Here is a 17,399-nt window from a genome sequence, read left to right as displayed (position 1 = left end):
CTCCCTTTCTTTCTCTTTCTATTACATTTGTGGCTGTATCCACTTTCTACAAACACTTTTCCTCTTTTTATGTTCTAGAAAATAAGGACCTTGGTTTGAATTTGGCTTCCCCTAATGCCCACAATAACAAAGTACTTCTATTGGATTAAATGTAACTTTTCCCCTGTTCAACTGACAGTAGTCTAGAGTGACCGGCCTTCTGTCTGGGTCCTGTGTTAGGAATTTAGGGACCAGGTGAGTACTCTTGGTCTTTGGTTAGCCTCTGAGGCGTTGGAATTGTAAATTGTTCAATCTGGCTTTTGGAAAATAGGAACAGGGCAGTCACACATATGTGCTGATTAGAGCCTGGGTAGCTGATGTTACCAACTAACCGAGTAAGCCATATTATGATTAACTTAATCAAATATATGAAGTTAAATTAAGAAAGGTCCGTATACATATGGACATAAGTGTGTTCATTTTAACACACTGTAAACTTGATTCATAAAATAATCACTAATTTGAAGTTCTCTTAAAATGTGAGCCCAGCGGTAGCTTTTTTGCCTGCTACCTGTAGCAGGAACAAGTGATTTGTTCCAACTTGGCTTGTTTAAGCACTAGAATTGCCTCATAGCTAGCCCTGGGGTCAAGGCTCTAAGCTCTTAGAGTTCTCATTTCTTTTCACAGAATCCTTGGTTTTGGTGCTACTCGTGATGACTTGGGGGAAAGGCCATCCAACTAACATTAAAGGAGGAGAAAACTGTTGCTTTCGAGATCAGAGTTTATAATATGTTCTTGGGAGAGCTGTACTAACTGTACAGATATTCTACCTAGTATTTCTTTAATAGAGTTTGGACCCCCTGAGATCTATAGGCGACTTGAAAAGGGACATAGAGGGTGAATTATCACATCTTAATTTGAAATGTTGCAGCCCTTTTGAATTATGGTAGAAGGTTAATTCATACTTAGGTAATGGAGAGAAAAAGGTTAGAACTTTTAACTTTCAGACTGCACTGCAGAGAGATGCCACCGTGTAGTGCTTCCCTGTGCATCCCCATTCATTTCCTTTCTTACCTGCTTTCCAGTTCCTAAATGATACACAGGACAGTGCCCCACGCAACTCAAATATCTATTTTCCTTGTGCAGTTGTATAAACTTATGTCATATTTTCTATAACTGACATCAGATTCCTATCTCTCTTTCTGGCCTTTCCTCATTTATTTTTCTCCCTCTCTTTTCAGTGCATGCTTATCTTTACTTTTTCTATTTTTTTTTCAGGAAAGGGTGCAGGGTGCAAACTGATACATCTATTCTGGGTTTCTCTCCATTCTTCCTTGTTTTCCCAGACTTTTAAAGTTCTTTCTTATTGAAGTGGAGAAGACTAAATAAAGAATCCTGAGGGAAAAAGAAGAGAACATATAATTAGATAGGGAATATGTCTTACGGAAGTAGGACTCGGAGAGAAGGTTAAGGAATTTTCAGTTATAGCATTGACATAATTCATGTTGTTTAATTTTTTTTTTTTTTTACTAAATTGAATTCTTGAGAGTATTTCATGTCTGATTCATTGCGGTGTCCCCAGCTATTTACTTATTTCCTGGTTTGATTTGTTGGATAGATAAATCCAGCATAACCTCATATATAACAGATGCAGAAACAGACCAGAAAGAAAGAAATCACTCTCAATGTCTATTAATTTTTTACTGTAATATCAAGAGGAATCACTTTTCCCCCATAGGACTGCAGTTCTTTTACAGAAAATACTAACAACATTTTTGAAGGCCGAATAAATACTGTTACTCTACTGTTGCACTTGCACAAATACACTTGTTCAGAAACAGGGATAGCAACGGATTACCTTTGGTAATAGCTTTCAGAATCCTGGCAGCAATGAAAAAAAAAAATCACACTTGTTTTTGGGTTAAGGACAGAATGGGAACAAGACTGAATAAGAAGCAAAGCTCACACAGTAACAACAATCATGGAAGAGCCTAGAAATGGAGAAAAGGTGGTTTGGAAGGCAGGTTCTTCTCATGGAATTCCCGGGAGGTCAGAGACAGAACAGAAATGAAGGACAGTATTCTATATTGCTTTCCACTTGTGGTTGTGCTTTGGGAAGAAAGTTCAAACCTCTGCGTCCACCAAGTATGAGAATCTCCTTGAAGCAACCTAAGGAAAATCAGCACCTAGGATGTATCAACTCTCACAGCAAGAGCTGGGCATTCCCCAAGGGAATACAGATTGTAAAGAGTACTGGAGTACTTGCTGCGAAAATGCCCCTGGGAGCCTCTTGCAACATCTGTTCTCTTTTGGTCCTACTGGTGGCGTAAAGTGCAGTGTTGGAGTGCCCCCACTCTGATCTGCTCACTGGACTGCAACCTGCAGCATCTCCTCTCTTCCTGAAATCACAGAAGTGTGGTTTCCTGCAGAGCCGTTTCATCGCCATGTGCATGCTTTCATACTCCTTTAAAAGAGCCCTTTGTTCCCAAAGGTGGGTGCAGAGTTCACTGGCTGGCATGCAGGTAGCATGCAGCCTGGGGCCTCTCACTGCTTTGCTTCCTGCAGTTACAAAGTCTCCTTTGCTGATTGTGTTGGGCTCCATACATCTGCTCACGAAGTCTTCCTTGCCTGTCAGGATCAGTTGGCTGTTCCATATTTTGTAATGGACAGCTCACTGGTGGGCAGCTGTACTTCTTTCCAGAACTCTAAGCTTACCTCTTTGGGAGAGGACATCCTGAGGTTATGCCCGGTGAGCCTTTGTAATATTCTCTTGTACAAAGAAGGTCAGGGAGGGTACTCTCTGGCTTGCTTGGAGGTTTTCTGTAGGTCCTGTGTACCAAATGAAATCTGGAGGAGTTTGAAGCCACCACTGAAGCGTTTTGAAAAGGTGGCTTGGGCCCAGCACGGTGGCGCAGTGGTTAAGGTCCTCGCCTTGCACGCTCGGGATCCCATATGGGTGTCGGTTCTAATCCCGGCGGCCCCTCTTCCCTTCCAGCTCCCTGCCTGTGGCCTGGGAAAGCAGTCGAGGACAGCCCAAAGCTTTAGGACCCTGCACCCGCGTGGGAGACCCGGAAGAGGCTCCTGGCTTCGGATCGGCATAGTATCGGCCCGTTGTGCTCACTTGGGGAGTGAATCATCGGACGGAAGATCTTCCTCTCTGTCTCTCCTCTCTGTATATCCGCCTTTCCAATAAAATAATAATAATAATAATAATAATAAATCTTTAAAAAAAATTAAAAAAACAAATCTTTAAAAAAAAAAAAGAAAAGGTGGCTTGCTTTGATTTTTAGATGTTCAAGATACCAGGAACTTAATAAATTTGACAAGCATATCTCTAATCCCCAGCGAAGGCCAGTCATAACAAGCATAGGTAATTCCTTTTTTTTAAATAAAAATTTTATTTTTTGAAGATTTTTTTTATTTGAAAGTCAGATACAGAGAGAAGAGACAGAAAGGAAGATCTTTCATTGTTGATTCACTTCCCAAGCAGCTGCAACAGCCGGAGCTGTGCCGATCTGAAGCGAGGAGCCGGGAGATCTTCCGGGTCTTCCACACAGGTGCAGGGTCCCAAGGCTTTGGGCTGTCGTTGACTGCTTTCCCAGGCCACAAGCAGGGAGCTGGATGGGAAGCGGGGCCATCAGGATTAGAACTGGCACCTATATGGGATCCCGGCATGCAAGGTGAGGACTTTAGTTGCTAGGCTACCTCACTGGGCCCAATAAAAATTTTATTTATTTAAGATTTACAGATAGAAGGAGAAACAGAGAAAAAGATCTTCCATCTGTTAGTTCACTCCCAAAGTTGCTACAAAGGACAGAACTGAGCCGATTCAAAGCCAGGAACCAGGAGTGTCTTCTGGGTTTCCTAAGCGGGTGCAAGGTCCTAAGTCTTTGGGCCATCCTCTGCTGCCTCTCCAGGCCACAAGCAGGGAGTTGGATGGAAAATGCTGCAGCTGGGACATGAACTGGAGCCCATATGAGATGCCAGTGCTACAGGCAGGAGGATTAGCCTGTTGAGCTATCGCACTGGCCCCAGATTGTTCCTTTTCACCCTTGATCTGTAATGCTTCAAGTGAGACTGTCTGTCCTTTCACTGTGGCAAATGTGGCGTCTGTGATTTGTTGCACTTTGTTTCTACTTTTGGCAAAGAATATGGGACTAAAACTACTGATTTGTCCTAGTGGGCTGAATCCCATGGGAATTTTTTTGAAGGCAATATTGTTCTTTTGTAGAACTACAATCACAACCTCCAAGAGCCACAATGATCACCTCTGTACTTTCCAATAATGCCAGGAGTTTCTTGGCTTGTCCCTCGTATTCTGTTTTAATGATAGGCACATCCATTCAGAAACATGCAAAACTGGGGCAGCAGTTTTTTTTTATCTTCAAATGAGTCTTGGCTTTGCCTTTGCAAGATGCAGGACTGGGATGGGGGAATTGCTTTCTTCATTTGGGTATTGGGAGGAATGAGTAGACTGCTAACCTGAGCTTCTTGACAGGCAGCTTGTGTTAGCAGATCATCACAGTGTCTTCCATAGAGCCGATGACCTTTCCCATGGCAGCTGGAACAGCCCAGCTGTAGTTTTCTTCTGATGGTTTCCAAATGTTTCAAAGAACAAGTCTTATTCCAGGGCTGGGAGATTTCAATATTTAGGTAAGGATTTGCACAGCTGGTCCCTCTCACCAACAAATTGTATTCTAATACATTTAACTTTATTTTTATTCACACTGTCAAGTTTGTTCACTCAGAGTTATTTATAATTGAGTTATGATCCTGAAATTTAGAAGAACTTTGAATAACTTTCCCACATCTAGCCTTGCTAGATTGTTGTCAAGTGCTATCTCAGGCAGTAATGGGCGTAAATGTGAATGCAAAAACAGATTAATGCTTTTGTAAAAGATTATTTTATTTCTATTTGAAAGACAGATTTACAGAGAAGAGAGACAGAAAGAAAGAGTTTCCATCCACTGGTTCACTTCCTAAGTGGCTGCAGCAGCCAGAGCTAACCCATCTGGGGCCAAAAATCAGGAGCTTCTTCTAGATCTGAGCCATCCTGGCTTCCAGGCCATAAGCAAGTAGCGGTACTGGAAGTGAAGCAGCCAGGATGTCAACCAGCAGCTGTATAGGGTGTCAGCACCAGAGGTGGCAGTTTAGTCTACTACACCATGGTGCCAGCTCCCAGATTTATGATTTTTTGAATGATAGTTCTATAGCTTTTTCTCCTTGTAATTTGTTGATTTTTTTTTAAAAAAGGTTTGCTTATGCATTATCAGACATGCTTTTCGTAATATAATTTTCTTAAATGTGAATCCCTATTCTGACCAGAGGCTGTCAATACTGGTCAGTTGATGCATAACCTAGATTTTGCCTTGGACTAAAACACACTAATAAAAGTGAAGATTTGCCACCTCTGTCCCCGAATGCCAGGGAGCACAGACGATGGTATTTTCTTTTTCTTTTTCTTTTTCTTTTTCTTTTTCTTTTTCTTTTCTTTTCTTTTCTTTTTTTTTTTTTACTGGAAAGGCGGATATACAAAGAGGAGAGACAGAAAAGGAAGATCTTCTGTCCAATGATTCACTCCCCAAGTGAGCGCAACGGCCATGCTATGCCAATCTGAAGCCAGGAGCCTCTTCTGGGTCTCCCGCGCGGGTGCAGGGTCCCAAAGCTTTGGGCTGTCCTCCACTGCTTTCCCAGGCCAAAAGCAGGGAGCTGGATGGGAAGTAGAGCTGCTGGGGTTAGAGCTGATGCCCATATGGTATCCCAGGGCGTGCAAGGCGAGGACCTTAACCACTGTGACACTGCGCCACCGCACTGGGCCCGAAGATGGTATTTGGTTCACGGAGCTAAGCTAGTACCTAGAAATATAATGGCTTGATCAGTTTCATCTTTTCTGATTTGAGGTATATATTTGTGGATCCATCCCAAGTTCATTCTGTTAGTTTATGGATTTGTTAGTTTGCTTCCATTAAGTTGTGCCTAACTATATATTTCTCATCTGAATTGGGTGGGAAATTGTGTGTCTGTGTGATTGGGGGGGCAGGAGGCTCGATATTTAGTTACTGTTTGGGTGAATATTTCTTTTACAGAAGATAGTAGAAACAGGGAAAAAGGTGGGGGAATACAGTACATTTTCATAGGGTTAGTGAAGGTATATTTTGTGCTACTCACAACAGCTTCACATCTGAACACAGGAGCTGGATTTAAGTATGTAGAAGCATCTTGAAAATTGTGTTGTTAGCTGTTTAACTTTGATTACGGGCTGCTCTTATTAGAGAATATTGGACTTTCTTTCTTGTACCATAGAAATCATGCAAATTCTCATTATATTTCCTAGGGAAACACACTGTGGATCTGGTAACTTCAATTTCCAGGCTATCAGGCTGGAAATTTCCAGGTTACAGTTTCAACAAGTAAAAACCAAAATTGTCATCATGGCAACTGCAAGTAGTAGCTCTAACAGTGTCTTTTTGTGCCTGCAATTAAAATGTCTTCTGATATTTCTCATGTTGAATTTGCAACTGCCAATTTTTCACTTCCTTCCTATTTGAAATAGGAAGTGCTGATAGCATTTGAAACAAGTAAGTGCTCCATGTTACAGAACTGTGACCTCTTTTCAGACTTTTGCATGATCTTAGGGTCCAATTAAACTCATATGTTCAAGGGAAACAGCCAGTGGTCTTTAAAAAAAAAAAAGGATAGAAATGGGATGGGACATGACCTGTCTACCAAATGTGTGTCAGTAATTCTAAATTTGTCAGCACACTAAAGTTAGCTGTGAAGAAAATGAGGGAAGAAATGAAACAAACCCTTCTTAATTTCTTTTATTTTTAAAAAGATGTATTTATTTTCATTGGAAAAGTAGATTAGATTTATGGAGAGAAGGAGGCAGAGAAAAAAGTTTTCCATCTGCTGGTTGACTCCCCAAGTGGTCATAGTGCTGGAACTGAGCTGATTTGAAACCAGGAACCAGGAGTTTCTTCCAGGTCTTTCATGTGGGTGCAGGTGCCCAAGAATCGAGCCATCTTCCACTGCTTTTCAGGCCATAAGCAGGATGTTGAATCTTAATTGGAATAGATGGGACACCAACCACTGCCTGTATAGGATGCAGTGTCTAAGGCAGAATACTAGCCTATTATGTCATGATGCCAGCTTCAATTATACACATTCATTTTTCAAAAAGATTTGTTTTAATTTTTTGAAAGGTGGTGTATTAGAGACACACAGAGAAAGAGATTCTCTGTCCACTGATTTACTCCCAAATGACTACAATGGCTGGAACTGGGCCAGGGTGAGGCTGGAAGCTTGGAATTCTGCCTTTGTCTCTCACATGGGTGGCAGGGCCCAAAGTACTTAGATCATCTTTCTTCCCAGATGCATTAGCAGGGAGTTGGATCAGAAGCAGAACAACTAGAGCTCAAATCAGTCCTCAGATATTTTGTGCCTGTGTTACAGGTGGTGGCTTAACACTGGCCCTAGTAATAATTTTAAGCAGTTTTTGATATTTGGCCATGATTGTTTTAAATGTAAACATTATATATATATATAAAATATATGTTATATATTATATATGCACATGCATGACATTTTAAAATAAAAATGGATATAATAATATTACCTAATATGGAATTCATGACAAAATGAGGAAAGAAAGATATATTATTGTGCAAGGGGCAATGTTCAGTAGAGATATTTCATACTATATAACATGGCATCCACAAAATTTTAGAGTACACACAGATACACACACACATATACACTGTATAAATTCCATATAGGAGAGAAAACATGTTGAATTCGTCTTTCTATGACTGGTTTGTATCGTTGTGCACAGCGATATTCACTTCTATCAATTTTGTAGTCAATATCAAAATTTCATTATTTTTATTTCATTATGTGCATTTATATATGTATATGCATGTCCTTTTCATCCATTATTAGCTCACTGATGTGCATCTAGATTGATGCCAAATTTTTGCTATTATGAATAGCGCTGAAATAAATACTAAATCTTATATGCTAGGCTTTGAGCGATGGCTCAGTGTCTTAATCTTTGGCTTGAACACAGTGGGATCCCAAATGGGCTCTGGTTCGTGCCCCAGCAGCCCTGCTTCCCATCCAGCTCCCTGCTTGTGGCCTGGGAAAGCAGTCGAAGATGGCCCAGAGCCTTGGAACTCTGCACCTGTGTGGGAGACCTAAAAGAGGCTCCTGGCTCCTGGCTATGGACCCGTTCAGCTCTGGCCTTTGTGGACACTTGGGAACCAGTGGACTGAATATCTTTCTCTCTGTAAATCTGCCTTTCCAATTAAAAACAAGTAAGTTTTTTTTTAAATAAGCTTATATAATAGCTTCATTTCTTTTAGATATGTCCCCAGAAGTAGAATAGCAGAATTATCTGGTAGATTCATTTGTAGGTTTTTGAGGACTATCTATACTGTCTCTGGACTGACTGTGATTATGCACATCACTATCAATGATGTGAAATGCTCTCTTTTCTCCACATCCTCATCAATATTTGTTAACCTTACCCCCTCCCCAGTCCTCTTTTCCCCAACTGATCTCCCCTATATTATTGCAATAATATAATCCTTTGTAATCAATCATAAGTCCATCATTATGCTATATAAGTGGTTCCTGACATTGTAGGTATGGACAATGGCAGAGTCCAACATCCATTTTCTTTTATATATATATATATAAAATTTAGAATTATATATAAATATATATACAAATTATATATTACATATATAATTTAGAATTTTTGAATTATGTGGTACAATTTCTTTTTAAAATTTCTTTTCTTAAAAAATTTTCTTTTTTTAAAAAAAGATTTATTTATTTATTGGAAAGTCAGATATACAGAGAGGAGGAGAGACAGAGAGGAAGATCTTCCGTCTGATGATTCACTCCCCAAGTAAGTGCAACGGCCAGTGCTATGCCGATCCAAAGCCAGGATGCAGGAACTTCTGGGTGTCCCACACGGGTGCAGGGTCCCAAAGCATTGGGCCATCCTCGGCTGCTTTCCCAGGCCACAGGCAGGGAGCTGGATGGGAAGTGGAGCTGCCGGGATTAGAACTGGCACCCATATGGAATCTCGGCACGTTCAAGGCGAGGACCTTTAGCCGCTAGGCCACGCCGCTGGGCCCTATGTGGTACAATTTCATATAGACTGAGATTCCCCACCAAACTCCCACCCCCTGACAGATTTTCCCCCTTTTACTACAATGGTGTAGTCCTTCATAAGGAATCACAATTCCAACAGTCTCTTATTTAAGTGTACCCCAACATTGCTGGTACAGACAATGTCAGACAGTCCAGCATCCCATCGTCTAGACATTTCCAACAGTTTCTTTGGGAATCTGTTTTTCATCTAGAAGCAGGAATGAATGTTGCATTATACCCCCACTTGGATATGGTGGACCCAAGTACTCCATTACTATATACATTTCCGTAATTGAGAAGCCATGAAACAAGGTCCAGAACTGGTATGAGTTAGAACAACAACAACATCAACAACAAATTACAGCACCATGAAAAAATGCACCACTGAGTAACCAACACATGGGTGTCAAAAAGGAAACACAAAAGTTTCCTGGAAAAAATGACAGCATCCATTTTCATGATATGTTTAGCAGTTTCATTAGGAATCCATCTTTGATTTGTAAGTGGAGATGGATACTGAATGGCATCTTCACATCTGGATATGATAGTCTCTATTACCCAGTTGTTATACATCCCCATAAATGGAAAGTCTTAGAACAAAACCATCAATAGGAAGAAAAATAGAAATTTACACTGCCATTAAGTTAACCAATATGTTACTGAATGACTAATGTTTTGCTAAAGAAATGAAAAAATAAAATCAAGAACCTTCTTGAAGAAAATGATACCTATGAGTTAGTGAAAAATTTAAGAGAAAAGAAACTTTTTGAAGAAGTGAAATTAAAAACAAAAATATTGAAACCCCTGAAATGTAACACAAACAGTATTGCAAGGGCTATTGATCTCGTATTTTGGATGACAGTTGCCTTATTTCAGAGAGACCATATGATATTTGTCCATTTGGAATTGACTCGTTTCACTGAGCATAATGGTCTTAAGTTGGGACCACTTGGTTGCAAATGGTAGGATTTCATTCTTTTTTTATGGCTGAGTAGTATTCCATGGAATAGATATACCACAGTTTTGTTATCCACTCCTCCTTTGACAGGCATATGGTTGCTTCCATGTCTTTGCTATGGCAGATTATGCTGCTGTAAATATAGGATTACAGATCCCTTTCTCATATGCAGGAATCATTTCCAGAAGTGGAATAGTTGGGTCATATGGTAAGTCAATTTTCAGTTCTCTTAGCCCTCTCCGTACTCTAACCTACACTCACATCAACAGCAAGGGCATGTACCTTCCTTCCAACCTCCACGCCAGTAGGTGTTGTTAGTAGAATTCTGAATGAAGGCTAATCTCATTGGAGTTAAATGGAGCCTCAATGTGGTTTTCATGTATATTTCCCAAGATGATATTTGTAGTTTTCATTTGCATTTCTTGATGCCTGGTGATACTGAATATGTTTTCTTGTTTATTAGCTGTTCCTATTTTTTGTATCAAAAATTGTCCTTTATGATGCTTTGGACATTTCTTTTTCATTGTATAAAAGAGTTATTCATGTGTTTATTCGAATGGCAGAGAGACAGGGAAAGAGAGAGACTGAATGGGAGGGAGAGGCAAGAGAGGTCTTTCTTCTAATGGTTTTCTTTCCAAATGGTCACAGCAGCCAGGGTCAGATTAGGCTGAAACCAGGAGCTGGGGACTCCATCCTGGTCTCCCACATGATTGGCAGGGATCCAAGACACAGGCTGACATGTGCCACCTTCTAATGTATATTTAGTTGGGTACTATCTTTGTCCAGTTCTTAACTGGATTGTTTTGCTATTTTTGCATTTTTGATTCTTTTTATATTTATGTAATCTGCATATTAATTCTTTATCAGATGTACAATTGGAAATATTTTGTTGTGTTTTGTTGTCTCTTCATTCTGTTGAATGTTTCTTTTGCTATAAGAAGCTTCTTAATTTCTAATTTTTAAAATTTGGAAGCCTATTTTCCAGACCAACAAAACACATAGTCATTAATTTTATTTTCTGTAATTTATTTTTCTTAGGAAGTTAATACCGTATCATTTTTCTAGTATTGCTATTTATATGTTTGTTATAGCTAATGTTCCTAGAACCTGTAGTATACATATTCCTTTAAAGTGTAATTTTTTATGTGCTACTGCATATGAAATATTGAAAAGATCATATCTAGTTATTAATCATTTGCTGGCCTTAAATTCAAAACCAAATAGTAAATGAGAGGAGGCTATTTTGTAAGCAGTTTCCTTTAAAAGGAAATGTCCAGTAATATAAAGTTAAAAGTATAGTTGCTTACTTACTCTTTTTTTTTATTGGATATGAATTGCCTTTATTAGAATAATCAGTGCTATGTTAAAAATGCAAATGTGCTAGGTTCCTGCCCATAACTGTCTATTTTATTTTATTTCATTTTTAATCTTACTTATTATTATTATTATTTTATGATACAGTTCCAAAGGCCCTGGAATTTCCCTTATCCCTTCCCCAATTCCCTACACCTTCATTGGATTCCCCTGTTATTACTAAGCATAGTTTTTCATAAATAGTTATATGTCCATCATTGCAGGCATGGACAATGGCAGAGAGTCCATCATCCTATTGTCAAGATATAATAAACAGTTTGATTGTAAGTCTATCTTTGTCTGGAAGTGAGATGTATACTACATTGTGTCCTCACATCTGGATATGATAGTCTCTATTACAGAGTTACTATACATCCCATTAAATGAAAAGCCACAATACTACACATGTCACTGAGAATAACTCTCTATTATAGTGATTAGCTTAGAACTCAAGTCATGGTCTTTAAATTTTTTTTTCTGAACAGAGTACTTTGGTTCTGTGAGATAATAAAATATTACTAAGTAATAATGTTGTTAATAAAAATCATCCTGATCTCACCACAGTGAATTAATCCATTCTTAACATCTAAACATATAACTCTTTATGCATTTTTGTTTACATATATATGCTTTGTCATATTAATTCACAATAGGATTACTTTATGTATATTGCTTTGTGACCTGTTATTTTATTTGACTGTGCTATGATTTCTCTTTTCATATCAGTAAACATTATCTCTCTTAAGGTTTATTTTTTATAAAAAATTAAATTAAGATTTTACAATGAGGTAATTGTAGGTTTACATACAATTGTATGAAATAATACAGGCCTATGCTATGTAACATTTACCACATTTTCTCCAATGATAACATCTTGAAAAACTAAAGTATAATATGACTACCAGGATATTGGCATTGATATAGTCAAGTACAGAAGATTACCATCACTCACAAATTTATGCTGTCTGTTTAAAGCCACATCCCTTTTAGGCCTCAGGCAACCATTGAACCCAGGAAATCAGTAATCACTTCTTCATTTCTGCTACTTTTTAATTTCAAGAATGCTATATAAATGAAATAAGATAGTATATAATCTTTTGGGATTTTCCTTTTATGCATTCAGCATAGTTTCTTGGAACTTAATCCAAGTTGTTTCATTTATAAACAGATTAATATTTTGTTTCTGAATATTTTTGAGGTGCCCCTTAAAAGCCAGCTATTGAGGGACATTTTTGTGGTCTCAATGTTTTGTTCTCATGAACAAAGGTGGGTATTTTTCTGGGATAAATGTCTCAAAGTGCATTTGGTTGTGTGAAAACTGAATGCTGGGTTTAGTAAGAAATTGCCGCTGTACTGGCCTGAGTGGTCATGTCATTTTATTTATCACCAACTATGATTCTTTGCATTGTCATCAGTATCCGTTGTCACTATTTTTATGTTATCACTATGATATGTGATAACACTTTACTACTATTTAATGGTTTCTTTCATCCTTTTAAAATTTTTGTTTATTTGAGAGGTAAAGAGATGACAGATTCAGAAACAGAGAGAGCAAAAGAGAGACCGACAGCTCCCATCAGCTGGGTCACTCCCTCAAGACCTACAATGGCTGGCACTAGGCTAGACTGAAGCTAGGAGCTGGGAATTCAATGTAGGTCTCTCATGTGCAGAGGAATCCCAACCACTTGAGCCATCACCTGCTGCCTCCCAAAGTGTGCATGGCATGTAAGATGCTGGGATCAGGAATTTAGCCAAGATTCAAATCCAGCTTCTTTGATATAAGATGTGAATGCCATAACCAGTGTATTGATGCGGGGCCAAATGCCTGCTCCTATCATTTAAATTTGTTTTCAGGTGCTGGTAAAGTGGTGCGGCAAGCTAATTTTTCATCTGCAGCATTGGTATCCTATATGGGTGGCAGTTCGTGTTCTGGCTGCTCCACTTCTGCTCCAGATCCTTCCTCCTGGGGAACCAATGTACGATGGCTCAAGCCCTTGAGCCCCTGCATCCATGTGGGAAACCAAAAAGAAGCTCCTGGCTGCCAGTTTTGGATAGGCTTAACTCTGACCTTGCAGCCATTTGGACAATATACCAGCAGACAGATCCCCTTTCTCTTTTTGTAAAATCTACCTTTCAATAGATATAAAAATAAGTCTTTAAAAATTGTGATTTCCTAATGACTAATGAGGTTTAGCATCTGTTGTGCTTTTTTGCCTTCTGTGTATCCTCTATGTTGAAATGTATATTCAGAACTTTTGCCATTTTCTTTTTAAATTAAACATTTAAATATCCAATTAATAAAAATTCTACATATTCAAGGCAATGTAATGATTTGATATAAATGTATGCTGTGTAATGATTACCATGTAGTCATCACAAACATGCTATGTTACATCCCTAAAACTTGTTCATCTTAGAATTGAAAGTTTGTACCCTTTTACTGTCATCTCCCCATTTCATCCATGCCCCACTGTGTGAAAACAGTTGATTCTTGCCCCAATGAATTCCACTGTTTTAAACTCCACATATAAGTAAGATCATATAGTATTTGTCTTCCTTTGCATTGCCATTATGTCCTCAGGTTCATTCATCTATATTGTTGTGAACGGAATTTTAAAAAATAATCAATGTCTCTCTTTCTCTGTCTCTATTCCCTCTGGCCCATCATTTTTTTCCCTTTGGGGATTTGTATGTTAACAGGTGTTTAGATTGTTTTCATATTTTTGAGATTAATAATAGTGCTGTAATGAAAATATTACTTTGCAATACAGGTTTTATTTGCTTTTGGTAAGTCCCCAGAAGTGAGATTATTGAATTGCATGTAGTTTTGATTTTAATAATTTTAGGATTTTCCATACTGTTTTCTTTAAAAACTGTACGATGTGTATTCTTGATACAGGCTTCTTGTTGTTTACAATCTCACCAATGCTTATCTCTTGTATTTTTAATAAGAGCTATTTGAAATACAGTGAGGAAGAATCTCATTGCAGTTTTGACTTGCACTACTCTGATGACGAGTAATACCATATATATCTTTTCATAAACCTGTAGGCAATTTGTATGTCTTTTCTTCTCTGAAAAGAATGTTAATCTAGATCCTTTGGAAAGGTTTTAATTAAGTTATTCTTCTTTTTTTTTTTTTTTTTGCTAAGGACTTCTGTGGAATAATTATGTAATGGCTTGCAAATATTCTCTCCCATTCATTAGCTTGTGTTTTCCATTTGATAGATTATTTCATCTCTTATGTAGAAAGTTTTAGGTCATTGTAGTCCAATTTGTTTATTTTTATTTTATTATGTGTGCCTCTGGTGTCATATCCAAAAATTTGATGCTAAGACTAATAAAAATGTATCTTTTCCCATTTTCTTCTAGGAGTGTTAAGATTTCAAAGGTTACATTTTAGTCTTTAAACTATTTTGTGTAATTTTTGCACATGGTGTGAAAATAGAGTTCAATTTAATTTTTTTGCATGTGAATGTTTAGCTACCTTAGCACCATTTACTAAAAATGCCTTCTTTCTCCTATTGTGTTCTCTTGGTACCCTTGCCAAAGAATTGTTTGCCATATATGCTTTGTATATTGTTTTGACTATTATAGTTTTGCAATACAACTTGAAATCAGGGATTGTTGTGTTTCTAGCTTTTCTCTTTCACAAGATTGTTTTGGTTGTTCAGTATTTTGTATCTCCTTAGGAACTTTAAGATTGTATTGTAATGTTTCTTCGAAAATTGTTGTTGGTATTGTGAACATTTTAATCATATTAATTCCTATCCATGGACATGATATATCTTTCCATTTAATTGTGTCTTCTTCAGTTTCTTGTATCAGTGTTACAATTTCCCATTTAGGTTTTTCATCTGCTTTGTTAAATCTATTTCAAAGTGTTTCTTTTTCTTTTATTTTCAGGCTACTGAAAATGGGAAGTTTTCTTGATTCTTTTCTAGGAGAGTTTATTGTTAGTGCATAGAAATACAGCTGCTTTTTGTTTTATGTTTAATTCTACAACTTTACTGAATATATTTACCAGTTTTGAGAGTTCCTTTATGAAATATTCATTATTTCTTCATATGTAAAATCATGCAACCCATAAACAGAGGCATATTAACTTCTTTCTAGTTTGAATGTCTTTGTTTGTTGAGTAATTTTTCTTCCTAGTAACTACAGTATTTTGTTGTATAGAAGTGTTGAGAGGGTCCAATATGGTAGCCTAGCAGCTAGGGTACTTGTCTTGAATGCTCTGGGATCCGATATGGGTACCGGTTCTAGTCCTGGTGGCCCTGCTTTCCATCCAGCTCCTTGCTTGTGGCCTGGGAAAGCAGTCAAGGATGGCCCAAAGCCTTTGAGACTAGCACCTGTGTGGGAGAGCCAGAGGAGGCTCCTGGCTCCTGGCTTTGGATTGGTTCAGCTCTGGCCATTGTGGTTGCTTGGGGAATGAATAATCGAATGGAAGATCTTCCTCTCTGTCTCTCCTCCTCTCTGTATATCTGACTTTGCAATAAAAATAAAATAAATATTTTTTTTTTAAAAGAAGTATTGAGAATGGATAGCCTTTTCTTTCTCCTGACCTTTTTTGTCACCATTGGATATGATGTTAGCTGTGGGATTGTCATATATGATCTTTGCCTAGTATTAGTATGATTACCTCTACCTATTAAAATAATGTCTGCTTTCGCTACTGCTTGGACTATTCAAGGCATCTTTCAATCCGTATGAATTTGAGGACTCAATTTTCTGATTTATGCAAAAATGATCATTCAAAACTTGATAAAACTTCATTGAATTTATACTTTGCTTTGGACATTATCTATAGGCACATGAAATTATTTTATTTTGCTTTTTCACTTTCTTCAATAATGTGTTAGAAATATAGAAGTATCTTAATACCTTGATTAAACTTATTTGTAACTTTTTATGCTATTACAAATGAATTGTTTCCTCAATTTGTCATTAATACTATTAGTCACTATTTGTATAAGGAAACAGTAAAATTTTGTGTTTTGATCATATATTTTATTTCTTTGAGGAATTTTGTTTATTGACTTTAAAACATTTTTGTTGATTCTTTGGAATTCTAATTGCAAATCAGGATATTTTTGCTTGCTTCCAGTTTGAGTGCTTGTTATTTCTTTCTCTAGCCTAACCATTCTGGCTTAAACCTACAGCATGATACTGAAAAGCAGTAGTGAAAGCAAGCATCTTTCTTCTGTTCCTGATTTTGGGAGGGAGATCTTTTGGTCTTCCAGTAAGTACAATCATGTCCATAGGTTTTTAATAAATGCTTTTTTGCTATGATGTGGAAGTACTGCTTAATTTCTAATTTTCTGCATCACTGAGTGTTTCACTTTTTTCTTTCTACTTACATGGTGTATTACATTGCTTGACTTTCATGTGTTGAATGCTCCTTAGATAAATTCTACTAGAATATGATATGTAACTCTTCATTTGCTACTGAACTTTGTTTATTCACATTTCATTGATGATATTTACATCTACAAGAGACCTTCAAAAAGTTCATGAAAAAAATTATGCGTGGTTTAAATAAACCTGGTATCAAAATAAATTTAATCTTATTTCCCTATGAATGTTTCAAAGCCTCTGACATTTTTCCAAGGAATATGGATATGTAATTCTAAAAATGTTTTTATCTGGTTTGGATATAAAGGCCGTGCTGGCCTCTCAGAATAAGTCAGGAACTGATTGTTCTATTTTTGAAAGAATTTTAGAAAATTTGATGATAATTCTTTAAATGTTAGAATTAACCTATGAAGCCAATTAGTTCTGAGCTTTTATTTGTTGGGAGTTTTGAAAAACTTACTAATTCAATCTCTTTATTTGTTATAGGTCTGTTTATAATTTAAAATTTTCTCCTTGAGTTGGGTTTGGTAATTTGAGTGTTTTTAGGAATTTGTTTATTTAACCCACGCTATCCAATTGTTAGCATCCCATTCTT

General features: G+C 37.4%; 1 pseudogene; it reads right to left on the bottom strand.

The window, feature by feature from the left end:
* Nucleotides 1-2,719: 2,719 nt before the first annotated feature.
* Nucleotides 2,720-17,399, bottom strand: part of LOC121169141 — a 53,530-nt pseudogene continuing 38,850 nt past the window's right edge.

The sequence above is a fragment of the Ochotona curzoniae genome, unplaced genomic scaffold (assembly GCF_017591425.1).
Source record: "Ochotona curzoniae isolate NIBS_2020 unplaced genomic scaffold, NIBS_Ocur_1.0 scaffold_1852, whole genome shotgun sequence".
Taxonomy (NCBI): Eukaryota; Metazoa; Chordata; class Mammalia; order Lagomorpha; family Ochotonidae; genus Ochotona; species Ochotona curzoniae.
Note: the sequence above shows the minus strand (reverse complement) of the source record. Positions and strands in the feature narration are given on the sequence as shown.